Source organism: Euphorbia lathyris, chromosome 4 (genome assembly GCF_963576675.1).
Source record: "Euphorbia lathyris chromosome 4, ddEupLath1.1, whole genome shotgun sequence".
In the NCBI taxonomy this organism is placed as follows: domain Eukaryota; kingdom Viridiplantae; phylum Streptophyta; class Magnoliopsida; order Malpighiales; family Euphorbiaceae; genus Euphorbia; species Euphorbia lathyris.
This window is the reverse complement of record NC_088913.1, coordinates 25045343-25072333: the sequence shown is the minus strand read 5'-3', so window position 1 is coordinate 25072333 and position 26991 is coordinate 25045343.

Below are 26991 nucleotides of genomic sequence, written 5' to 3'. Positions count from 1 at the left end.
TATGTTATAATTTTATTTATCTAGTTATTTATTTATTTATCACGTTTTATTTAATTTTTCGTATTTATTTAATTTTCGTCTCGTATTAGATAAATATTCGGTTTTGTTTTTAAAATAAAAACCTCGTTTTAATTTCCCAATACGAACCGTGATCCGATTCAAAGGTAGTTCGGGTATTAAAAACGTTATAATTATAAGTTTTAGAAAATTTTTCTAAATAACGTTTTAAATAAAAAAACATCGTTTAAGAACCTCCGTTATAGACTATGATCCATTTTTGGTAGTTCGGAGTTCCAAAACGATAGAATAGATCTAATTTAAGGTGTTTGAATAAATCTGGAAATAGTTGGAGCAGTTCTGTAATTTTCCGTTTTCTGTCACTAAAGGCTGTTTACCGACGGATTTTCCGTTGGTAAAGCTGCTGAAATGTAAAAAATACTGTTTTGGTCCCTCTTTCTCAACTTTTAGACCTTTGGTCCTTTATATATATATGTATATTTATGTAACACATACTTTCAAGCTATTTTTAAATACTTTGTACATATAGTTATTTAATGTGTTTATATATTATTAATTTGATTTAATAAAAGTATATGTATATATATAGATTTTCATTTTTATTCATTTAAACTAGACCTATTTGGGCATTTTGGGGTCAAAAGCTAATTTCTCATTATTTGGGGATATTATTATCATTTTTATCTATTAATCAAAGTCTTTATTGTTTATCTTTTAAATATATATGTATAGTATCATTTCTATCAAAATATGTATACATATACTTTTCTTCTTTTCCTTTCAAATTTCTTATATATATATTATTTGGGAAAATGTTTTGATGGGTTGGATTTGAGATTCAATTTATCATTTGTTGTTATTATATTCTAGTAAGGTAATTGAGTGAAAAAAGGGAAAATAAATCACAAAAAAGAGAGTTTAATTGGTGGGTTTAAATTAAAGCTTTTTAGATGTTCTTAAGGTGTAAATAAAAGGTTTTCTTATCACTTTAAACCGTTTCTAAAACATCACGTTTTAAAACCTTAATTCGTTCCAACGACGGATTAAGCGAACCTTGTAATTAAAACCGTTTCTTAAATTGTACGTAATGGAGTTTTGAATTGTTTTCCTAATTAAATGGTTTTTGTACAAAACAAATCGACTTGTATGTTTAATCACGTTTTCTTGTTAAAGCTTTTATCTCAACATTTTCAAACGCTCGAGTCGTTCCAACGGCGATTCGAGTGAATGTCATTAACGGGGTTTTGAAACGTACCTAAATCGTTCCAACGGTGATTAAGGTACAAACCATGTAAATAAACTCATTTTTGGGAAGTGAGTTTAGTTGAGAGTTAGTGTGTAATACGAAGCATAAATCACATTGTAAACAAATCAATTCTTTCTTCTCCCCCCTCTCTCTCCTCTGTATTTTGAACTGATGTAAATGGGTGATTCTTTACCAAAATGGCTTTCGATAAATGCTCAAAACGGTTTTCAAAATGAGAAAGAAAAGGTTTCAAATGAATTTTAAACTTAAAGAAATATGCGATTAGTCCGTTATCGCCTAACACGCTGAGTAGGAGGCCGGTGGTTCATAACCGGGCGATGTCGGGGTGCCTAGTAGCCTTTCTCCGGAAAGGAGCTAGCCTTCTCGGCTCGTACCTAAGTTTCCCGAACCCTCACCGGTCTCCCGCAAGGGATCGGTGTTCATTTTCCCATTCGTGGGTGGCGACTCTTCCATACTCCGAGCTTCGGTCCTGCCGAGTAGCTTGATTCCATGATTGGTTGCTTTCGGTGCCAATCACCGCTTACGTCGCCATGAGGTGTCCACCCCCCGGTCCGCCCGGGAGATTAGGCTGCGGCACCTCGTCTAACAACTGTCTTTACGAGAATCCTTTTAAGGTTCTTATTAGCCGCTTTTACTGCGCCATTAGCCTGTGGACGATACGAAAAAGACCTGTGATGTTCAATACCATATTCTCGGAAGAGACTTCTCACTTCCCCTTGAAACTAGACCCCATTATCTGTGATTATGTGATGAGGCACTCCGAATCTGGTGATTAAGTGTTTTTCGATTAACTTCCTCATCTGCTTGGACCCCAACTTGCCGAACGACTCTGCCTCTACCCACTTGGTGAAGTAATCAATGGCAACTGCGATGAATTTGTGTCCTTTTGACGCGTTAGGTCTCACCTCACCGATGATGTCAATGCCCCAAGCTGCAAACGGCCAAATGGGTGCTAACACGTGCAGTTCCATAGCAAGTAAATGATTATAATCTCCGTGGATTTGACAATCATGGCATTTCTTCGCATATTCGTTACAATCTCTTTCCATGGTAAGCCAATAGAAGCCCTGCCTTATGATTTTCTTTACCAATACCGCCCCTCCCATATGGGCCCCATAAATTCCCGAGTGTACCGACTCCATTGCCTCGCGGGCTTCTCCCGCATCCAAACACCTCAGTTGTAACCCATCGGTGTGCCTTTTGTAAAGCAAGTCATTGTGGATGACGAACTGCTGAGCTAACCTTCTAATCACAGCTTGATCCCTAAGTTCTGATTCTGCCGGGTATGTTCCACTCTTCATGAAGTTTACGATATCGAAATACCACGACTTTTCATCTGCCCCTAACAGCATTACATCTTCGTAGCATGGTTTGTCAGATCTCTTCAATACCAAAGGCTTCGAGGCAAGGTTCCGAGGGTTGTCCCAAACTGACACCAAAGTGGCCAGAGCATCCGTTGCCTGGTTCTGTGCTCGAGGAATGTGATAAAAACGACACTCGCTGAATCTCTGCGCCAATCCCTCCAACTGGTCTAGGTATGGACGCAACCTTTCTTCCCTTACTTCCCAGTTTCCCTGCGCTTGTTCGATAATCAGTTTTGAGTCGCCCCAGATTTCAACATATGATGCTCCCAGTGCTGCTAATGACTCCAACCCATAGATGCACGCTTCATATTCGGCCATATTATTGGTGAGAGGGAAGGATAGCTTCTTTGCCATCGGGATCCTTTCTCCCTCTGGTGAGATAAGTAGCACTCCTACTCCGGCTCCATTCGAATTAACTGCTCCATCGAAGAACATTTTCCATGGTATAACTTCTATTGCGTTCAAGTGCTCATCGGGGAAATCATAGTTTATCTCTTCCTCTTCTGCGTTCAGAGGTTGGTTGGCCAGAAATTCTGCTACGGCCCTCCCCTTGATAACCTTCTTCGTTACATATTCAATATCAAACTCGGACAAAAGCAACAACCATCGGGCTAGCTTCCCTGTTAGAGACGGTGTTCGGTATAGATACTTCACGGGATCCATCCGAGAAATAATGATCACTTTGTAAGATTGAAAATAGTGCCGCAGTTTCTTTGTTAGCCATACTACTGCCACGCACGTCTTTTCGATCATGTTATACTTAAGCTCGTATTCCAGGAACTTCTTACTCAGGTAATACACTACATGCTCCACACCAGTGTCCCCTTCCTGGGCCAGCATTGCCCCAATAGATCGCTCTTCGATTGCTACATAGAGGAGAAGCGGTTTTCCAAGTTTAGGCGGTCTCAGAACACGTGGATTAGACAAATAGTTCCGGACGTTCTCTAAGGCTTGCTGACACTTATCATTCCAAATCGTGGGTTGATCTTTCCGTAGCAACTTAAAGATCGGCTCGCAGATTGCGGTGAGTCTTGCTATGAACCGACTGATATACTGAACCTGCCCCAGAAACCCTCTCACTTCTTTCTCATTCTTTGGTGCTGGCATTTCTCGTATGGCCTTCATTTTGTCGGGATCTACTTCAATTCCCTTGTTTCCGATTATATAGCCTAAGATTTTCCCCGACGAAACGCCGAAGAAGCACTTCTTCGGGTTTAACCTTAGTTTGAATTCTGCAATTCGGGCCAAAAACTTCTCAAGTGCAGCGAAATGCCCCTCTCTTGTCTCCGACTTGACCATCATGTCATCCACATAAACTTCTACCTCTTTGTGTATCATGTCATGGAACAGTGCCGTAGCCATTCGCTGGTAAGTTGCCCCGGCATTTTTCAAACCAAACGGCATCACCCTATAGCAGTATGTTCCCCACTCAGTTGTGAATGAGGTTTTCGCTTTGTGTTTCTCAGCCATCTGAACTTGCATGTAGCCCATGAAACCGTCCACATTCGTGTGTAAGACGTTTGATGCTGCACTGTCGATTAACACGTCAATATGAGGCAACGCGAATTCATCTTTGGGGCACGCTTTGTTAAGATCTCTATAATCGACGCACATTCTTACTTTGCCGTCCTTCTTTACGATGGGCACTACATTCGCGACCCAAGGGGGATAGTCGATTACTTCGATGAACCCTGCTTCTAACTGCTTCTTCACTTCTTCCCTTATCTTATCTGCCCATTCCGGTCTCATGCGTCGGAGTTTCTGCTTCACGGGCTTCGCGTCGGGGTATGTTGGAATACGGTGAGTTACGATTGATTGATCAATTCCTGGCATGTCTTCGTACGTCCAAGCAAACACTATTTCATATTTTTTAATTATTCTCTCAAATTCTTTCCTCTCTTCAATAGTTAATTCTTGAGCAATTTGTATAAGTTTAGGATTTTCATCCGTACCAAGATTGAAAGTTGACATTTCTATTGTATTGATTTCAAATGTAGGCATGTTATATGAATGAGAATGCATGGAATGATCACGATCAACTTCAAGCAAGTAAGCAAAATCAGAATTCATTTCATTGATAGTGTTGGCGAGTACATCATCGGATTCAAATAAAGCAGTAATACAATTTTCATCATCAGGGTTCTCGGGTTTCTCATAAAGCAGTAATTCAAATCTAACATCATGATCTCCTAGACGAAGCAGCTTGCCTTTCCTTTGCCCCAGTCGGTAACATCATTGAAGATCTCAAAACCTGGCAGAATCTTTCCTTCGGTGCTAGTCCATGACTCGGGAGTCCCCGAATAAACCTTTCCGTGCCCCTCATTCATAAAATACTTCCTTAGGCCCACCTTTCCTTCACTACTTGCGTTGGACGGACCTCCCAGCTCATATCCTAAACCCCTTCGGGTTTTCTGACTCTTGAAATCCGGAAATTCTGGCAATCCTTGATGGTGTGCTCCCAAGCCCATACCGGGGATGAAACCCCCCTGCATCATTTTCACCACATCGGAGGTCATGCTAGACTCGTAGATCCCAGAAACTTGGAATCCGAAGAAAAGTTGAGGCTCAATTCCCAATGCCACCACCGAGCTCAATTTTTCCGCCCTGATCGTCACTATCTCCTCTCCGAAGGGGAATTTGATCATTTGGTGGAGAGTGGAGGGCACACCTCCCAACTTGTGGAACCATGGACGTCCCAACAACACAGCGAAGGTCACCGGTATATCCAGCACAGTTAACTCAGTCTCCTCCTCATGCGGCCCTACTTTCAGCTTTGCCTTAAAAACTCCTTCGATATGCCTACGGCTATCATCATAGGCCCTGATCACGGTTTCTGAGGCAGTCAAATCTCCTCTTTCTACCCCCAACTTGGACAAAAGTTTTAGTGGGCAAACATTAATGGCCGATCCATCATCGACCATCACACAACTAGTCTTTTTCCCGTTAATTTCAGCTCGGATATACAAAGGCTTGTTGTGAGCCTTCCCCTCTTCTGGGAGATCTTCGTCAGTAAATGTGATTTCGGTCTTCTTCCGGGCCATAATTGCCCCTACTAACGCTGCGGGCTCAGTATCGGTAGAAATAACCAAATTCTGCAGCTCTTTCATCAGATTTTCACGGTGGTACTTGGAATGGCATAGGACTTCCCACACCGTGGACTTAGCTTGTGTTTTCTTCAACTTCTCGAGGACTTGGTCATCTGGCTTTGGAGCCGATCCTTCCCCTATCTCAGTCTCAACCATAGGTGCCTTTCCCTCGGCCACTCGACCTGATCTTGTCATGATGGCGATTTCCGGCTCATCATCAGATTCATCCCAAATATTGATAGGAATCCTCTGGTCAGTATCCTCCTCATCCGAGGAACTTTCCCAAATGTCCACAATCATCAGATCCATTACGTGAGGAACGTTTGAATTCAAATAAAAGGGATCCGCTGATCCATACAAAGCCCAGCCTATCAAATCATCATAATCCCTGAGGGATACTCTACTCATCCTCCTTGCCGCCAACGGAATTGCGCCTCTCTGTATGCACATCAGCTGCACCTTATCACTCATCGTTTCATGACACCGCTCATAGCGATGCCTCCACCTCCTAACATAATCCACGAATGGTTCCTCGGGGAATTGCCTGATCCTATCCAGATCCTCCAGGGATCCCGTCCATGGAACATACATCTCATATCTCGCCACAAAAGCATTCCTAAGAGGTATCCAATGACCCATTTCCTCCTCTGATAGGCCTTGGTGCCACAGCAAGGCTTCTCCTATGAGGGTTTCCGGGAAATGTTCATGTAATTCGCATTGAGGGAACCCAGCGTCATACATATGGTTGCGGAATAACCTCGCATGCTCAACAGGATTCTGGTATCCACCATACCTAGGCATTGCCAACACTGCCTCGGGTGTTTCATAAGACGGCGAGTCCGGGGTTTGCTCCGCCAGCATCCATATCATATACTCTTTGATAAACCTCTTCGTCATAGCCGCCCAATCGGTCTTGACATGCATCAGAAGTGACATATACCACATTAACGGCTCACCCATCAGCGAATTACAGAACAAGCTGGTGATCTCTCCTTCATTAAAACCCAAAGGCCCCATGGCCGACAAGTAGAAGTGAAGATGTTCCATCGGATCCTTGTTGGCGTTATACTTACTGACCCTCGGTAACAGACGCTTGATAAGCCCAATCTGCATCGCAAAGCGCTATACGGCCCTGTCATTAGCTCTCTGGTACCTTTCTAAGAATAAATCTGATAATCGATCCCAATCATGCTTGCAAGAGTCGGGTAATGAGTGGAACCACCCTAAAGGCTCGCCTATTAGCGAATGGTGGAACCACTGAGCAATCTCGTCCACCCCGAAGGATTCAACAAACATATCGTGCATATATTCACGCAAGTGCACATCGGGATCCTCTCCACCACTAAACAGACCCAATTCTAGCACAATAGTCCGAGATGGCCCTTCTCTAGTCTCTTCGGCACTGTCTTCATCATACGGTGCTCCACCGTCCAAACCTTCATCCATCGGTTCACCCTCCTGTTCCTCGCCAAGGAAGGACACATATAGACCATTTCCTACATTGCTCTTTTCGTCGGAGTCCAACAACTCCTCTTCATTTTCCTCGAAGGATTCCATCACTACACTTTCTTTCAGACCAATTCCGATTATGCTCACCCTATGATTAGGCAATGGATTACGCCTAGTGGAAGGGTTTGCTGACGAAGGATTAGCTATCTTCTTTTCCTCAATCAAATCTTGGATCTCGTGCTTCAACCTCTCGCATTTCTCAATAGTATGCCCATAATTGTTGTGGAATTCACAGTATCCCCTAGCTTGTATCTGTTGAGTGGGCGGAGCTTTGTTATAAGGAGTAAGAGCTTTCAACAACCCCTTTTTCTGCAATCGTTCGAAAACTTTTGCGTAGGTCTGATCGAATTTGGCGAACTGCCTCTTTTCGATAGCATTAAGATCAAGCACTTTCACTGCTGCAGATTCTGCACTCGCACTTGGCCCTCCGGCACTATATCCAGACTTTGTCCACTTAGTATATGCCTTTTTCGGTTCTCCATCCCCCTCGACTATCAAGGCGCGGCTATACATCTAACTGAAATCGGTGAAAGGCATATACCGCAACTCATTCTTGATATACGGCAACGTGTTACCGATTACCATTCGGATCTGATCTTGCTCGAGCGGTTTCTGTTTCATAACTGCTTCTTTGGCCCTCCATCTCCTCACAAAATCGGAGAAAGATTCCCCAGTCTGTTGCTTAGTGCTCTCTAACTCTTTCAAAGTAACCTCAAGCAGGGTGTTGAAGCTATACTGGGCGATGAATGACTTTGCTAACTCCTTCCAATCTCTCTTCATCACCATTGGCAACGCATGAAACCATGTGAGGGCAGCTCCCTCCAGATAAGTGTTAAACAGCCCCAGGACTTGATCCTCAGTCAGGATCGTGTGCTTCATCACGGAAACATACTGATTCATGTGAGCAGTAGGATCTCCAGTTCCATCGAACTTTTTCATGTCCGGGAGCCGGAATTTCAATGGCAAAGCAGTTGCCGATAAACAATTCTTCAAGTTATAAAAGTCTTGACTCCCGGAACTTCCCCCACGTAGATCATGCACCTCCTGAGTGATGTGTTGCTTCCACTCCTCTTCCTTAGCCTTCTCTTTCTCAAGCTGTTTACGGATATAGTCCTGATAGTCATCCTCGTTCGCAAAGCGAGGACCATCGTTCACCTCATTCTCGGCGTGCTTACTGTCACTCTTGTCATCCTTCATGGCCAACTTAGCTATCTGGGCCACTATCGCGGCTAACTGCTCATTAATGTTGTTCACAGAGTTTTCCAATCCGGCCACTTTTTCGTCGGTCGCAGACATACTAACTGAAGACTGAGTATACTCGGACGAAGATGATTCGGAAGCCATAACTGCCGATTCAGAACTGTCAATCTGTAGCTGATCAAACTGCCTGACTAACCGGTTACTCTCGCGAAACCACAACCGCTTAATGATGAAGTCTGCGCGAACGGTCATCCATTAGTATGTATGCATGATTCGTGGTGTGTGCGTTTATTTATTTACGGATATATAAGATAAGAAGAACAAACGTCAGTCTAATTACACGTATCACAACATCTCTCTTCCACCCTTATTCCTCCACACACTCGATGGTCCAAGTCTCTTTCCTAGGATTTTGGTTCGGGGCTCACATTGTGGTCCGGGGGACGCGTGATGCCGTCGATTATTGCGGAAAAGTAAATCATTCATCAGACAATACAGTTCGTTTTTGACATATCAGCGTTCAGTGACTAAGATATCGACCAAGTTGGATTGTTCTTTTGGGATAACTCGTCTTTCATCATTTTGCGAGACGCATTAGTTTGGGTTTTGACTCCCTTTGAGCGCATCTCATTTTTTTTAGACGTGGTACGAGTTATTCTTTCAGTCCAATCGTTCGTTATCGATAATGACTCGTTCCCTTTTATTCGCGTGGGTTCGTGTCTCGATTTTTGGATTACGACGGGATCTTTTGGATCTATCGAGAGACGTAACCACGTGTTCATTCAGTGATGAAAGCACTTTTTATTTTAAGGAACGGACTCATCGCGTAACGTGTTTGTTTTTAGCGTTAAGAATCCGTTTGCTCGTTTTGGCTACGTGGAAAGACGGCGAGTCTTATTCGAGCGCACGATAATCTTTCGGCTAATAACAACTTTTTATTTCTGCCAATTTACGGGATATATCACCTTAGCGTGGTTATAGAAAATCAACGTTTCGTAGAATCGCATGCTTATTCGAAGCAGGGATATTACCGTTCTTTTTCATTTAGGCACGAGTTTAAGAAAACATGCATATCGGGCCATATTTCTTGTAGTTTTGGTAACGGTCGAAATGATCGAGTCGTTAGTCAAACCCACAGTCTCGTCCATATGGCGCAATTATGTGGTTTAGCTTAATTCGGCTTTGTGATTTTAAACGGCATACATACCAGCTCGAGACACGTATTCAGCGGTATTGGTTCATTTTCTTTAACTACCCTTGGGATGGGTATACATCGTAGATACAGAATGACTTTGGTCGTTTGTTTATTTTTGCTTTTCTTTTATTTTCTTAGTCACTTTTGCGGACACGTCCATTTCTCTTAAGAACGACACAAGGCATAACGTAAGAGCTCGTCTTTTATTCGGAAGGGACGGGCCACGTTTGCGAAACTCTTTACGTTACAACGGGGTCATTCGAAACAGAAATGTTCTTTGTTTTTGTTTCGTCATAATCTCGTTTCATCCCAACCTATTTAAAGAATGTGAATAACGGCTACTGTTAATATAGTCTTTTGAATCGAGATATAACTATCCTTGATATCAAAGCGACTTGAACTAATACGTGCTTACGTCACAACATATTTCCTGAACATGTGCCTTCTTCGGGAACGGAAAGGGACCAGGCGGGTCGCACAAGTTCATTCATACGAGATGACTAAGTCGTCTTTGGTTCGAATCGTTTCGATGTTTTGGGGTAGTTTGTATATCGGTTTAAGAGTATATATTAACGTATCGTTTCATTTTCTTTACATATTTTAGGATTAGACACCTATCATGGCAATTTGAAAACACGAACTGATTCATTTATCACATCAAAAATATTAACGGGTAATCCTATGGCAACTTCTAAGGCTACTATATGCTGACACGGCTGATCGCGGGACCTCACAGGACCGCACAAATTCGCCCCTAACGAATGGATGGGGACCCTTTGGTGCCTTACTGTAAGGGGGAACTTACACTAGCCTCTTTCGAGCGACGAATGGACTCTCGCTAGAGGTTTCGCGGAAATTACCCAAAAGGTTTGCAATAATGCACATGAATGCATACGAAAAGAAATAATACGATCCGTCCCCGTTAAGGGCTTAATACACGCCTTCCGAAATCAAATTTCTCGCTTCCCCAGCAGAGTCGCCACTTGTTAGACGAGGTGCCGTGGCCTAATCTCCCGGGCGGACCGGGGGGTGGACACCTCATGGCGACGTAAGCGGTGATTGGCGCCGAAAGCAACCAATCGTGGAATCAAGCTGCTCGGCAGGACCGGAGCTCGGAGTATGGAAGAGTCGCCACCCACGAATGGAAAAATGAACACCGATCCCTTGCGGGAGACCGGTGAGGGTTCGGGAAACTTAGGTACGAGCCGAGAAGGCTAGCTCCTTTCCGGAGAAAGGCTACTAGGCACCCTGACATCGCCCGGTTATGAACCACCGGCCTCCTACTCAGCGTGTTAGGCGATAACGGACTAATCGCATATTTCTTTAAGTTTAAAATTCATTTGAAACCTTTTCTTTCTCGTTTTGAAAACCGTTTTGAGCATATATTATTGAAAGCCATTTTGGTAAAGAATCACCCATTTATATCAGTTCAAAATACATGGGAGAGAGAGGGGGGAGAAGAAAGAATTGATTTGTTTACAAGGTGATTTATGCTTCGTATTACACACTAACTCTAAACTAAACTCACTTCCCAAAAATGAATTTATTTACATGGTTCGTACATTAATCGCCGTTGGAACGATTTAGGTACGTTTCAAAACCCCGTTTAATGACGTTCACTCGAATCGCCGTTGGAACGACTCGAGCGTTGGAAAATATTGAGATAAAAGTTTTAACAAGAAAACGTGATTAGGCATACAAGTCAATTTATTTTGTTAAAAAAAAACCATTTAGTTAAGAAAACAATTCAAAAACTCTATTATTTACAATTAACAGCAATTTTAATTACAAGGTTCGCTTAATCCGTCGTTGGAACGAATTAAGGTTTTAAAACGTGATGTTTTAAGAAATAGTTTAAAAATGTCAAGAAAACGTTATTTACATTTAAGGAATATCTAGAAAACTTTAAGTTTAAATAAGCAAATTAAACTCTTTTTTGCGATTTTACTTTCCCCTTTTCACTCAATTAATCTTTAACATTATCATAATTGCAACCATAAACCAACTAAACCAAAATTCCTCAATTGAAAACCAATTTAAAACCATGTCCCCAAATGCCAAAAAGAATAAGGAAGAATATGTACATATATACATATATATATTTTTAGATAAAAATAACGATATACATATAACTTTGAAAACCAAGCAAAGAATACCTTATAGCATAGCTAAGTATATGTATAATAATGAAAATAACACTAAGTATGATATATTATAATCAAAACATGTAAAAATGATGAGGCAAGTTCACAAATAAGAAAATAACCTTTGATTCAAAAACGATATTTACATCATAACCCAAAAAACCAATTAATCATCCCAAAAGTCACAAAAACTATACATATATACTTATATAATTTACAAAACCAAATCCATATAAGTTAAATTTCTAACATAACATAAATAGACATAGAATAGGTTGATAATAATTATATAAACTAAAAATATATTTATCAAGTATTGTACATAATTAAATAGAGATATACTTAAGAAGAAATGTCAAAAAGATAAGAAAAAGACTCAAAAATGGGTATTTAAGGTTCCAGCAGCTTTACCGACGGAAAATCCGTCGGTAAACAGCTATTAGTGACAGAAAATGTAGAATTACAGAAACAGTCCACAACTTTCTAGATTTATTCAAAAGCTTTAGATTAGATATATTCTATCGTTTTGGACTTCCGAACTACAAAAAATGGATCATAGTCTATAACGGAGGTTCCTAAAACGACGTTTTTATTTTAAAACGTTATTTTGAAATATTTTTAAAACTTATAATTACAACGTTTTTAATACCCGAACTACCTTTGAATCGGATCACGGTTCGTATTTGGGATATTAAAACGAGGTTTTTATTTTAAAACAAAACCGAACATTTATCTAATACGAGACGAAAATTAAATCAATACGAAAAATTAAGTAGAACGTGATAAATAAATAAATAACTAAATAAATAAAATTATAACATAAAAATCAATAAATAAAGGAAATAAATTAAATAAAATAAAACGAGTCTAGTCCTCGTATAATACCTCAAGATCGGTATCTGACAGTCGAAGTCGGTCGATTCCACGAGTTGTGATTTTCCGGTTTTTTTTGTGTTTTTCGTCTTTTTAGTAAAAATTTTAACTTTTGGGAAATTCAGACTTTTTGAGAAAAAAAAATATCCCTCCCCCAAGTCTTTGGGGATCCGTGCCTTAAATAGGCAACGGGTCCCGGAAGTCTTTGGGCGACGCCCAAAGCTGGTTGGGCGGACGCCCAACATTAGTTGGGCGAACGCCCAACTATCGTTGGGCGTACGCCCAACCTCGGTTGGGCGCGCGCCCAACCAGCGTTGGGCGTTCGCCCAACGTCGCTGGGCGCTCGCCCAGCGGCTGCCGGGCGCACTCGCCCAGCGGCCGCCGGGCATGCGTCCCGTGCTATCGGGCGCGCGCGTCCATCGGTCGTCGAGCGCGCGCTCCGCGCTGCCGAGCGTGTGCGCCCAGCGGACGTCGAGCGTGCGCCCCGCGCTGCCAGGCGTTCGTGCCCAGCGGACGTCGAGCATGCGCCCCGCGCTGTCGGGCGTGCGTCCAACTGTCGTCGGACACGCGTCGGCTGTCGTTGGGCGCTCGCACCGCGTCGTTGAGCACTTGCGAGCCGTCCACATGACGACCGCGACTCCCACTAATTTCTTCCCTTTTTATTATATATTTTTGCTTTAAAAACTTCCGGAACCAACCGCTTCAATCGTCTTGTTACAGGTTTTCGTCACAGGTCCTCCGACTCGGTGTCTACAGGTGCGGTCTGCGGAGCAGGCCCGCCGAGGATTATGAATTGCTTAAGTTGGAACTGCCAGGGGTTGGGGAACGCCCGGGCAGTTCGGTCTCTCGGTGAGCTTGTTAAGATAAGTAAGCCAGACTTGGTCTTTCTGATTGAAACTTTGGTTACTGATTCTTGTATTGATGGTTTGAAGAGGAAGTTCGGTTTTGAAGGTTCGTTTGTTGTTGGTTGTAGAGGTAGGAGTGGGGTACTTGCCCTATTTTGGAGGAAGTCAGATATGGCTTTGGTGGTTTCTTTCTCTGATCACCATATTGAAGTTCAGATGCATGACGCTGAGAAGGGGGATTGGAGGCTGGTAGGTTTCTATGGTCATTCTAACCGAGCCAATTATGTGTGGTCTTGGAGTCTCTTGACTCAATTGTGTTCTTGTTCGATCCTCCCTTTACTGGTTATCGGGGATTTTAATTGTATTCTTTCTGATTCAGAGAAAGTTGGGGACCCAGGCTACCCTTAAGGGTTGATGCGCCGGTTCTAGGAGGCAGTGGAAGAGAATCTGTTGATTGATCTCCCAACACAGGGTAGTCAATTCACGTGGGAGAGGAGTCGGGGTACTAGACTGTGGGTCAGGGAGAGGTTGGATAGGGCGATGGTTACTAATGCTTGGGCGGACAGATTCCCAAATCAGCGGCTTCTTACTCTGGTCTCCGCTTATTCTGATCATGCACCAATCTTATTAAAGTTTGATAACCCGATTAGTAATGTGAGGCGTAGTCATTTTCGCTTTGAACAAGAGTGGCTTTCAGATCCCGAGTTCAAGGTACTGGTGAGGACTTGTTGGCTAAGTAGTAGCTGTCATAACCTCGCTGCAAAGCTGGCGGCCTGTGCCAGTAGTATGGAATAATGGGGAAAGAAGTATCAGATGAGGTTCAGAAAGCAAATTGAGGGATGTAAGAGGAAGTTGGATAGTCTTGTGGATAGCAGTGTTCCGGCTGATGTGGTCAAATTCCTTCAGGCCAAAAGTGAGTTGAATTCCCTACTTGATTCTGAAGCTATACATTGGCAACAAAGGGCTAAGAATTTCTGGTTACAGAAGGGGGACCAAAATACTAAGTTTTTCCATGCCTGTGTCAAAGCTAGAAAGCAGAGGAACACTATTCGTCACCTTAAGGATGCGAACGACCTGGTAATGGAATGAGTATATGACATGGGGGTTATTGCCAAAGCCTATTTCTCTGATCTGTTCACTGGTCCTACTAGCCCTTGCTATGATGCTGTGAATACCCTTGTCCCTCTCATTACTCCTGAAATGCAGGCTGACCCGTGCTCCCCATTTACTTTTGAAGAATTTAAGATTGCCATGTTTCAAATGCACCCTGATAAATCCCCTAGCCCTGATGGGTTAAATCCGGGTTTCTTCCAACACTTTTGGGACCTCATTGGTGTTGGAATTTAGTGTCCTAAATACAATTGTTTTGGATATTAATATTAATGAATAAATTGTTTATTTGGTCATTTGTTTAATCAGATATATAACATTAATATGTAACTATATATAAAGGCACAAATCTTTCACAAAGGAAGTAATCCTAAGTTTATTCAAGTAGTTATAAAGTCTTCATACAAGCATGAAGTGAGACTATACTTTATAATATACTGATAGACTTAAAGTGAACCCAAGTCAAGTAATATGTTATAGGGATTGGCATATTGTTGTTGAGACTTGCATGTAACAGTGTTTTCTGTCAAGACAGAAAGCTGATCTCACAAGCTTTAGATATTCTGATATCTAGACAGTTACATGGATCTGATGAAGGAGTTCATTAGGATTGGGACCCGACTTGAGATAACAGAATGGAGTGATTTATCTAATGTGTCAACTGTTCATCTCATCGGTATTAGTAGGTATAACTAATCCTCAGACTCAAACATTCATTAATTAGTAATTCTGGATTGCGGATTCTGATACTTTGATTCTGTGCGAGCATGATCCAATAGGTGAGAGCCTAGGGTGTGTGAGAGCAGGGTTGGGTATCACGCGAAGTAATTACAGAATGATTAATGTCAGATTGAGCATTTGTCACTCCCGATAAATGGGAGATATATCCAAAGGGCCGCTTGTGGTGAATTGACTGAAATCCTTGCAAGGTGATACAGTTAAGAGTAGAAATAAACATTTCACTTAACTTATCTTTCAGAGTGAATTCAACCTGTACAAGTAAAACCGGACTCTTCATTATATGTAACCTTAACACGTTCCATGGTTATAAGGAATTGACCGAAATGATATAGTTGATGAAGGATCGTATTATACTGTACCTAATATAGAAAGGTTTGGACGCTAAAAGATTCTAATCGTTTCTCCGCAAACCAACACAAGGAGACGTATCTTCAATCATGTCACAAAATCAAAAGGCAAACTATTTTGGTACCTCACTAGTGGTCACTCATTTCACTCAAGTGTTTGGGTGTAAATTTTGTCTCTCAGGCCCTATACTAGCTTTGACTATGGTGAATTTGCATTGTCATCTGGTCATTACCATTGTGCTTATCTAGTCAGAAACAAGATCCCAAGGTCTTTTATAGGTTGTAATGTTGGTTTAGGGACAGGTTTGGATAAGGAAAATATGTGGAAAGTGAATAAACAACTAGTTATGCAAAATAGATACAATAAGACTCGAAGCTCTTCAAAGATTAGCCGATAAACATAACATGTGCTACTGATGAGACAATAATTTTCCCTTTTTTTTATTAGGTATTAATTCCAGAACAAGAGTTCCATAAGCAAGCATATGAGAATCACTTTTTTTTTCTTACCCACTTCCATCTCCAAGGTTACAACGAATCTCATAATGTTGAATATTCACTTTGTGTATCCTTGTTCTTATCTTATTATTACATATTACATTTCATTGCTTTAAATGCATTTCCTGAGATTGATCAATTGTGCATGAATCTCCACCTCGAACTAAATGACTCAAATCAATGCTTTTTTTCTCTTTTTTTAAATTTAATTTTTATCTTTTTTTTTCTTTTGAGTCTTTTTTTATTATTATTGTTTTTTCTTCTCTTTTTTTTTTAGCAATAGCACATAAAGTAGCAAAAATAATTCTCGGCTTCCTATTTTCCACAAATTTTGAGCTCCCTAAATCATTCCTATTTGTGCACAATAATTGTAAATTCACGGGTGAGAAAAGGGTATTTAAGACGTTAGGGGTCTGTAATATGGTGAAACAAAGAAAGTGGTATATGTAGGCTTCAACGGGGCTTAACTAAACACGATGTAAAAGGGTTTTGGGTTTAAACAAGGAAAAATAAGTTTTAACATTAACAAAGGGCTACACTTAATTGCCTTGATCACGCCAAGTTCCAACTAGATGCACGAGGTTTCGACTAGCATTTGATGCAAATTCTATAGACAATAGCTAGTATGAGCATACTCAAGAAAAAAATAAACCGAGCAATGTGTAATAAAATGCTCAAATTATTAGTCTCAAAATCTCACATATGTTCGGGTTAATATTTGTACCAAAAAGTTCAACCAAATGACAAGTTCAATGCTTATTTTCAGTCCACAAGTGTAGTCTCTGGAACTCCCATTTTAATCTAAAGTTCCTCAGTTTCGTAATTCTATAAAAAAAAATGTAATTTCAAAATTTATGACTGCCATGGTGAAGTTTCATCCTATTAAGGGTCAATTGTTTACGAGTTTTCTTCCTAAGTCCATCTCAAATCCTTGAAAAGCAAAGACAATGATTTTAACATGTAAGGAAGCATGCAACTAAATGAAATTATCCTAAAAAAAACAATAAACAAAAACATAAACAATAAATAATAAAACTCAAACTAAGATAGACAAAACCCTTTTTACCCTTCCTCACACTTTAGAGCATGCATTTACTCCCAAAAATGCGGTAAAAGGTAAAGTGGAACAATAAAAAGGGTTAAAGAAAAACTCCCTTAAACCGAAGGTGAAAGAGGAGATGGGATATTTCAATTCTACTATTGGGCCAATTTTTTTGTTTTTCCATTTTTTTTTGTTTACCTGCAAAATAAATAAACAAATAAATAAAACTTAAAGAAATATTAATAAAAGATAAACTAAGAGAAAAAAATCTCGGGTTGCCTCCTGGAAGCACTAAGATTATAGTCGTTTAGCTTGACTACAAACCTTCCTCTTATGTAAATGAATGGAGCATTATGAGGAATCCAAATTCTTTAATAAATATTCTATGAATGCAAAGTGGATTATGAGATTCAAACCAATTAACTAAAATCCATGGCAAATATATATAAAGTTTATGAAAGAGTTTCGATTCTTCCCTTTTCGACTCTTTGGGTAAGTCATGTAAAACGTAAAATTCTTCAGCTAGGGTTGTTTCAAACTCTTCAGTCATGGGCTTTTGCACCACAAGTTCAGGTGTGGTGTTCTCATCTATTCGGGTGATGGTACTTTCCACTTCATTTGAAATTTCAAACTCTTTTTTCTCTATTGATTTATCTTCACAACTTATCACCAAACATATTTCTGAACATTCCTCAAGGACTTCTTCATGTTGAGATTCAATCAAGTTAAGTGCTTCACTCGAAAAATCTGAATATGGTTCATCAGTTGACGTAATTGCAATCAGATCTTCTAAAGTTTTCATTATATTTCTCTAAGAAGCATCGATATTTTTGGTAAAAGTCTCCAATGAAGAGAATTTATTATTTATCTGCTCAACAATTTCGATTATTTCATTCTATTGTGGATCCTTCTCATGCTCAAAATTTGGTGATAAGGTTTGAAAATCTTGATGACACACATAACCATTCTCCCAATATGGGGAAAACGTGCTTGAAATTTCTTCTCTAGGCAGCTCATATTGATCATCCATATAGCAAGAATTAGTATAAAGATTTGAATTTTGATATTGACATTCCAGTTCAAAATGTAAACCCCGGCAATGTATACATGCCGCATCGCGAAGAGACACATCCGGAAAGTTATCCTTCATAAACATCAAAAATTTATCCTCGTTGGCTTGAGCTTGCATCTCTAAGTGATTGTTGAATGTTGGAGCATTCAACCACCATGGATAACTATTTTGGTCCATCACCTTGCAAAATAAACATAAAAGAAAAAAAAAGTAAAAAGGAACAAAATATAAAAAAAAACGCTTAAATTAATAGAACTTCAACTAAATCAAAATTATAAAACAAACAATCCCCGGCAACGGCGCCAAAAACTTGATGGACGAAATGTGTATCGTACAAAACTAAGGGCAAGTGCACCCTATCGTTATCAAGTAATAAATAGTAAGTAGAGTATCGTTCCCACGAGGATTGTGTTTATAGCTGTTGATTTTTGTGAATTTCTATTATTTAAGTAATCAATTTTGGATTTGATGTTTACTAAACTAAAAATTAAAATAACTGCACTCAATTAATTGAAGAAAAGAAAAACAATATTTATAACTCTTATGATAAAGGTGCTAGAGCAAGGCTTCACCTAACCTAATAAATAACTTTACTAATAATCCTATCCAAGTTCGTTTAACAAACTTTAGAGACGGTGATTTTCTCCTGAGGAAATCAATCCAACTTTGGTCCAGTCAAGATTAACTCTATTTCACTTACAATTATCCTAGCTTTGGTCAAGTCAAGAATAAAAGTAAAATAAAAGCATTAAGTTCTTTGAGAAAACCTCGAAGTCAAGTCGTGAAACCATAACCTCGAAAACCGCACCACATAGACATGGGTCTGAAATATGTATTTCCGTTAATTATTTTTGTATCGGTCAACTAAAACAACAAACTAAGACTAGCTAAATATTGATCACTTATCTAACTAGCAAATTAAGCTTCATAGTTCAATCCTCTATTTTATGCTATTGAACTTGGATTTGGATTATCAGTTAATTATTTACTTGTTTAAGTTTCGCCATAGCTCTAGCTATGGAGGAGTTAGTTCATGGTAGATGGAAGGAAAACAAGAAAGTTAACAGAAAACAAACTAGAAAACATAATTAAAGTAAAGAGAAGAAAAGATGAATAGAGAATAAACTTTGAAATTGAAACTAGAATTAGTTACAAAGGTAGAAAGGAAATGAACAAAAAGAAAACTACAAAAAGTCTAAAAGAGAGAGCTAAAAAGAGGTGGTGAGGCATGTTCCATTGTTCCAGGTCTGGTTTCATGCTTCCCAATGTAGGTATTTATAGTTGCACATGCCTTCATGCATTCATTGTAACCTCCAACTTTAATGCTATTAAAGAGAAGATTAATGGAGGATTGAATTCTTTGCTCTAACTTCTTAAACATATGGAGAGTTGAATTCTTCTTTGCAACTTTTTAACTTTCATGTAATTAAAGGGAGCATTGAGTAGTGTAACTCCTTCTTGAGCATTCAAAAGACTCTTTAACTTTCATAACATTCCTTGGATAGTTATTTTAGGAATTTATGACAATAAGGATTTATTTAAAGAGTCATGAGTCTTCATTCTTCAACTGCTACGAGGTCACCAACTAGAAGGAGTTCTAACTGTGCAACTTTATTTACTTGAATAATGATTCCATAATTGCATTTTTGCCCCCAAATAATACCTAAAAACATATGGAACACGCATTAGTTCTTGAAACACAAAACTAAACATAAAACAATTATAAAATATTAAAAAATATCTTAAAATGTATAATTATTATAATTAAAATATATTAAAAACTATATGAAAATGCAAGATAACACTCACTAGGCGACTTATTGCTTCAAGGTCATGCCTTTTGGGCTAAAGAATGCTGGAGCTACTTATCAGCGGATGATGAACAAAATATTCGAAGGAAGAAAGGGTGACAACTTCTCAGTTTATGTGGATGACATGATCATTAAGAGCACCACCATGGAGAGTTATGCAGAGGACATAAGAGAAGTCTTAGGAGTGCTTCGCCGTCACAACATCAATTAAATCATGAGAAGTGTACTTTTGGGGCAACTTATGGAAAATTCCTGAGATACATGATCAGCTAGAAAGGAGTAGGTCCCAATCCAGATAAAATCAAAGCTGTACTGGATATGAAGGCGCCACAAAATGTCAGAGAGGTGCAACGCCTTAATGGGCGGATCATAGCACTTGGTCGATTCATCTCATGCTCCATTCGTAGATGCCAACCTTTTTATGAAGTGATAAAAAAACAGAAAGCATTCGAGTGGAATGAAGATTGCAAGCAGGCCTTCGAAGGGATCAAACGCTTCCTCTCAGAACCACCTCTAATGAGCAGACCTTTGGAAGGTGAGAATCTGTACATGTATATTTCTGTTACTGATAAAGCAGTTTGCACAGTCATGATAAGGGAAGAAGACGGCCAACAATATCTGATCTACTATGTAAGGAAAGTCCTAAAAGATGTCGAAACTCGGTATTCAAGATTGGATAAGATGGCTTTGGCGGTGGTCACCACTTCGATTCGCCTGAGACCATATTTTCAAGCACACACGGTCATCGTTCGCACCAACATACCCATGAGGAAGGTATTACAAAAGCCAAAAACTTCAGGGAGGCTGATGGAGTGGGCGATCCGCCTAGGCGAGTTTGATGTTCGTTATGACGGCAGATCCGCCTTGAAAAGTTAAGTCTTGGCAGACTTTGTAAACGAATTCACCGAAGAGGGCATAAACCTTCCCAAACCAAAAGTGGAGGAATGGACAATGTACACGGATGGCGCTTCTTCAGCGGAAGGCGTAGGAATAGGCGTAGTAATCAAGGGACCTAACTACATCAAGTTACATGATGCTTCGAAGTTAAAGTCCCCTGCAACGAATAATGCCGCAGAATATGAAGCCTTGATATTGGGGCTATGCCTGCTGAAGGAGATCATGCCAAAGCGAGTTGTGATCTACAGCGACTCTAAGCTAATGGTCAATCAGGTGATCAAAAACTTTGATGTAAAAGATGAAACTCTGGTCAAATATGTAGAGGAGGTCAAAAAGCTATTAAACCATATGGAAATCAAAGAAACCAAGTGGGAGCTAGTTCACGTATTGTGAGTATCAAACACAGAAGCAGATCACTTGGTTAAGCTGGCTTCAAGCAAAGATCAGTGGGCGGACCTGAAGTGCCCATTCGAGGTGAAAGTCAGACCGGCATTCGCCCCAGAAGTCATAGCTCTTCTTACGCCCGCCGTGGGAGATTGGAGATCGTCGATCCAGCAGTATCTCACAAATGGGACTTTGCCTCAAGATAAAGAAGAATCCAGACAGACGGTAAAAAAAAGCGGCATACTTCTCTATAATAAATGACCAGATGTACAGGAAATCTTTTGGACACACCTGGTTGAAATGTGTTACGATGGAAGAAGGACAAGAGAGATCCTCAAAGAATTACATGAAGGTGCTTGCGGAGCCCATGAAGCATCCGCCTCCATTCTGAAAAAGTCCAGGTTATCCGGATTTTATTAGCCTACGGCGGAACTCGATGCACAGAAGCTAGTAGAGACGTGTCATAATTGCCAAGTCCATGCAAACGAGTCCCACACGGCTAAGCACCTACAAAAGCCCATTATCGAAGGACGACCTTTTCCATTTAGGGAATCGACATTGTCGGTCCTTTTCCTTCTACCAAGAGACAAAGGAAATATGTGGTAGTAGCTGTGGACCACTTTACGAAATGGGTAGAGGCCGAAGCTGTCTCCTCCATAAACGCAGAGCGAATGGTCGAGTTTGTCAGGGACAATATCGTTGGGAGATTCAGAGTCCCCCACACGATTATCACTGACAATGGGACGCAGTTCAATTGTGGAGAGTTCAGATCATTCTGCGAAAGTCAAGGCATTCAGAACAGGTTCGCCTCTGTTTACTACCCCCAATCCAACGGGATGTCCGAAGTCACAAATCGAACGATCGTTAAAGGCATAAAAAAGAGACTGGGGGAGCATAACAAAAAGTGGGCGGATCAGCTAATGAATGTCCTATGGGCATACAGAACCACTCCTCGGACAGCATCAGGTGAATCACCGTTCGCCCTCTCCTATGGCGTAGAAGCTGTGATCCCCATTGAGATTCAGGTCCCTAGCGACAGAGTCTTATTCTATTGCGAAGACAAGAATGACCAAAGGTTGAGGGAAAGTCTTGACCAATTGGAAGCAAAAAGGGAGAAAACGTATGCACGAATGGCCGCCTACAAACAGAGGATCGCAGCCTATCATGACAGACACGCCAAGCTCGTGGATCTGAACCCAAGAGATCTAGTGCTCCGGAAGGCGGACAAAGTTCAATCCATGGTGGGCAAAGGAAAGTTGGGAATCACCTAGACGGGGCCATACAAGATAGTCACCAAGATTGGACCCGCCACTTTCAAGATCCAGGATATGGAGGGGAACACATTGCCACAGACGTGGAATATTCAGAACCTCCGCAAATATTTCGCTAGAGAATAAAATGTAACCAAGGTCTTGAGTACTCTTTTTCCTTTAGTAAGGTTTTATCCCATGTGATTTTTCTTATTAAAGGTTTTAATGAGGCTCACACATAAGACCAATTTGCTGTAATAAGGCGAATTGCCATTTAATAAAGAGAAATTTTCATCTTGCAAATTCTTTCTTAAGTATTTTCTTGCAGCAATATAAATATTCCAAATTCAAAAAGGGGGAGGCAACAAATGCATTCCCACGGTAGAATAATGCCATCATGGTATAACTACCTTCTCCTCAAAGATAGGAGAACAATAATCTCAGCGGCGGACCAATTTACCTCAAAGATAGGAAATAATTGATCACCGTCAGAGACAGAGTTAAAACATTTCTCAGACGTGAGATCTTTACACTCTCAAATAATCTTCCCAAAGAAGAGTTTCAAGACCTGGCGGCGGATCGATTCACCTCAAAGATAGGAAGCAAATTGATCGCCTAAGGCAACTTAACTTCCTCAAAAGGAATAAAAGCTTCAAAGCCTTCAAAAAGGCTCACATTCTAAGGTACGGCTGGCCACCTACCTTGAACCAGCAAAATAAGTCCTAAAACCTAGAAATTTACTTGCTGAAAGATATAAAGCATAAGGTAAAGTTAATGGTTGAAAAAGGATTAATCGAAAAATAACAATTGTACTTAGTTACATTCACAAATGAACTAAACGTTTACAATGGCATCCTCCTTAGTGTCTTTCTCTAAAGATGCACTCTCGGGAGGAACCTCATTCTCCGTAACGATAATTCCTGCCTGAGGAGTTGTACAATCAATCACCACGTCATTGGCTTTGTCACCCGCCTCTTTGGATGCTTTGCCAAGATCATCCAATTCAAGGTCGACAACAGGCTTGCTCTCCTTGCCCGACCCATTCAGCTCCTTCCGAATCTGATCACGGATGAAATCCTTGACGTTCGGTATCATGTCATACCTAATGCAATCCTCAACCTCAGGGACCACGTATTCCGGATCCACAAAATCAATTTCGGGGTAGGTAAGCCTACCATAGGCCATGATCCGCTCACCGTAGTAATAAGCACGGTTACCCACCATAATCTCCGAGTTCGATAGGGAAGCTTTATGGTTCTTAGCATCTTCCGCCATCTTCTCCTTCAGGCTGCGGATCTCCGTGTCCTTGCTTTCATTAAGGGCAATGGCGGCAGCAGCATTTGCACTGACGACGGTAACTTCTTTCTCCAACCTTTTTATGGTGGCTTTATCCGCTACACCTTGAAGTAGATCCACCTCCATACCACGCATATGCATATACGCTTGGAAAAGCAAATGACAATTTAAAAATAAAATCTCCTCAAAGGAGATCACTCTTTCATCCAAAAATGTAAAATAAGGAAAATAAAGTTTACCGAAAGGAGATCCCTTTTCCCCATCTTGGCATGGGCTGATCCGGAGAACTTGTTTTGACTCTCTTGCACTTCACTGAGTTGACCGAGGGCTTCATCAAGGTCATTGATAACCGACTCGTTCCCTAGGGACCCTTTATCACCATACTTGGCGAGCCAATATCCTCCCAAGTCGGGCTTAACCACCTATGCAAGAAGCAGAAGGCCTAAATCAGAATCCATAGTGTAAGGGAGAAAAACAGTAAAGTAAACATACCTACTCCAGATCTATCCTAGGCTTCCCAGCTTTCAAGGCATCCGCCAGTAATTTCTCTCCACCAGCAGTGGCTGATCTCCTCTTCTTATTAGGGGGATCCGCGACACCCTCCAAAGGGCGTTTCTCGGAGCTCTTACTGGGATCCGCCACCTGTGCATCTTTCTGGGCCTCCAACTCCTTCTGTTTTTTACGCTTCTCTACAAGGGCGCGACTGGCCTCAGACAAACCCCTGACAAGGGAACAAAAAAAATAATAATCAAGGTTCAAGGAAGAAATAAAGGTACCTTCATCAAGTTGAGTAAACTTCACGTAAGTAATCTCTTTCCCCATTCGGCGGATCAGGGGAATGTCATTCATCATGAATTCCAAGGCATCGGCGTACGTCCAAGCATCCGTTTTGATGATCTTCATAAGATCCGCCACTTTCTCATCGCTGTCAGTCAGTATACGCAGGTCCCCAGCCATATGTTGAGGATTAGCATTCCAATTCAACGGGAATCCCAGAGATTCGCCCTCTTTCACTTTAACAAAGAAAATTTTTTCGTCCCAGAGATGGACGTTTGACATCTTATCGCAAAAAGGCGAATAACCTTTGAATTTGGCAAAGGTAAAGAAAGATTCGGTTTGACGCTTTGAAGGTTTGTGAAGAGATAGGAAGACACGAGGATTACAGACTACTCCTAGATTCGAAGCTAAGTAACAATCTAGAGCTATGTCCAACCAGCCATTTGGATGCAGCTGGCAGACAGTGATCCCAAAGAACTCCAAAATATCCCCCATCATCCGGGGAAGAGGAAGGCGGAATCCTCTCTCCATATGACTACTGTATACGGACAAGTATCCCATAGGGGGACAGGCGGGTCACTGATGGGCAGCCGCCAACTCTGTCTCGTAATTTTTGATCCACGGATAGCGATCCGCCAAATCAGCAAGATCCGCGGCGCTCATACGAGACAAAGTAATCTCTACACGAGGCTTCTTTTTTCTAATCGAAGTTGAAGGGGAAGCTTCCATCCCCGAAAGGGTCCTAGGATCTATCGTCGGAGTGGTATGAGCTACAGCGGCGGAAGGGTTCTGGATTTCAAATAAACGAGGGTGACGATTCCTACTCTCCTTCACCGTATTGCGTAACTCGGATAAATCACAACTAGGGGTACTTTCAGAGGAATTAGAGCTCTCGGAAGAGGTCCAACTAAACAAAGGCTCGAAGGAAGTGGTCAAATCAAAGAGTTCAGTGGTAGAGCCAGAGGAAGAACTCATAAAAACCCAGATGACAACAAGAACAGGACAAGAAGGTGAACTTACATGGAAAATCAGAAGCTTTGAAGATACTTGACGCCGGAAAAAGCTCTGAAAAAACGCAAGCAAAATCGAAAGGAAATTAGCAAATGAGGCAGAAAGAGAAAGAGAGAAGTTGAAGAAGGTGCCGTCACTTACCTCGAGCTGTGCATCCAGGACACATGTCGCGCAATGAATGGTCTGGAACAGAGCGGTTATTAATGCGACTCATCATGACGGCGAGCCAGGAAGTGCAAAAGCCCTAAAGGACTTTAACGGAACTTGGGGGGGCTTCTGATAACATCGAGATATTATTTACGGGGTCAAAGAGGATATTTACCAAAACGACTGCGTATTCGGACGATCCGGAAAGCAATGGCGTATCGAGCAAGCCATCGAAGTGGCGGATCACATAGATTCCACCACACGCTATCCGTAGTCAAACCTACGGGAGATTCGCCATCATGCCTCGATCCGCCCGTCGAGCGGTTGAGTTGATTCCCAATAAAGGCAATTAATAATCCATTAATGAGCTAACGGTCATACTTGAATAAAGATCAGTAACCGCCATTAATGAGGCATTAATGGAAACTTTCTAGTTACTAGGAGTTACGACTACATGACTATAAATAGCTTGCATCCCAAGCTATTGAGGTACACACTTTACGCTCTCCTTAAACCCTACTTTGTCAATACAGTTTATTCTATTCTCATGTACTGACTCTGGCATCGGAGATTCCCCCCGTCGAACCCAACGACGCCCCCCGCAAGGAAGGATTCCGATCAAGAGTTCAGCACCAGTCATCAGAAACTTAAGAAATAAATCCATTATGAAGTAAAGAGGAACACAAACGTCAATTTAGAAATTAACCAAGTAATATTAATGAAATCGAAACCAAGTTGTTAGTCGAAATCAGCAAGACAAATCCATTAACGATAGAGGGACAATGATGAATTTTCCGGCCACCATGATAAATTTTCCGATGAATTTTCCAGATTTAATAAATGCAATAAGAAAACGTTTTCTTCATGGACATATACAAACACGAAACTGAACTACAGTTTAATGAAACTTAAGGAAGAAATCCATTATGAAGTAAAGTGGAACACAAACATCAATTCAGAAATTAACCGAGTAGTATTAATGAAATCGAAACCAAGTTGTTAGTTGAAATCAGTAAGAAAAGTCCATTAACGATCGAGGGACAAGGATGAATTTTCCGGCCACCGCGATGAATTTTCAGATGAATTTTCCAGATTAATCTGTTTGAA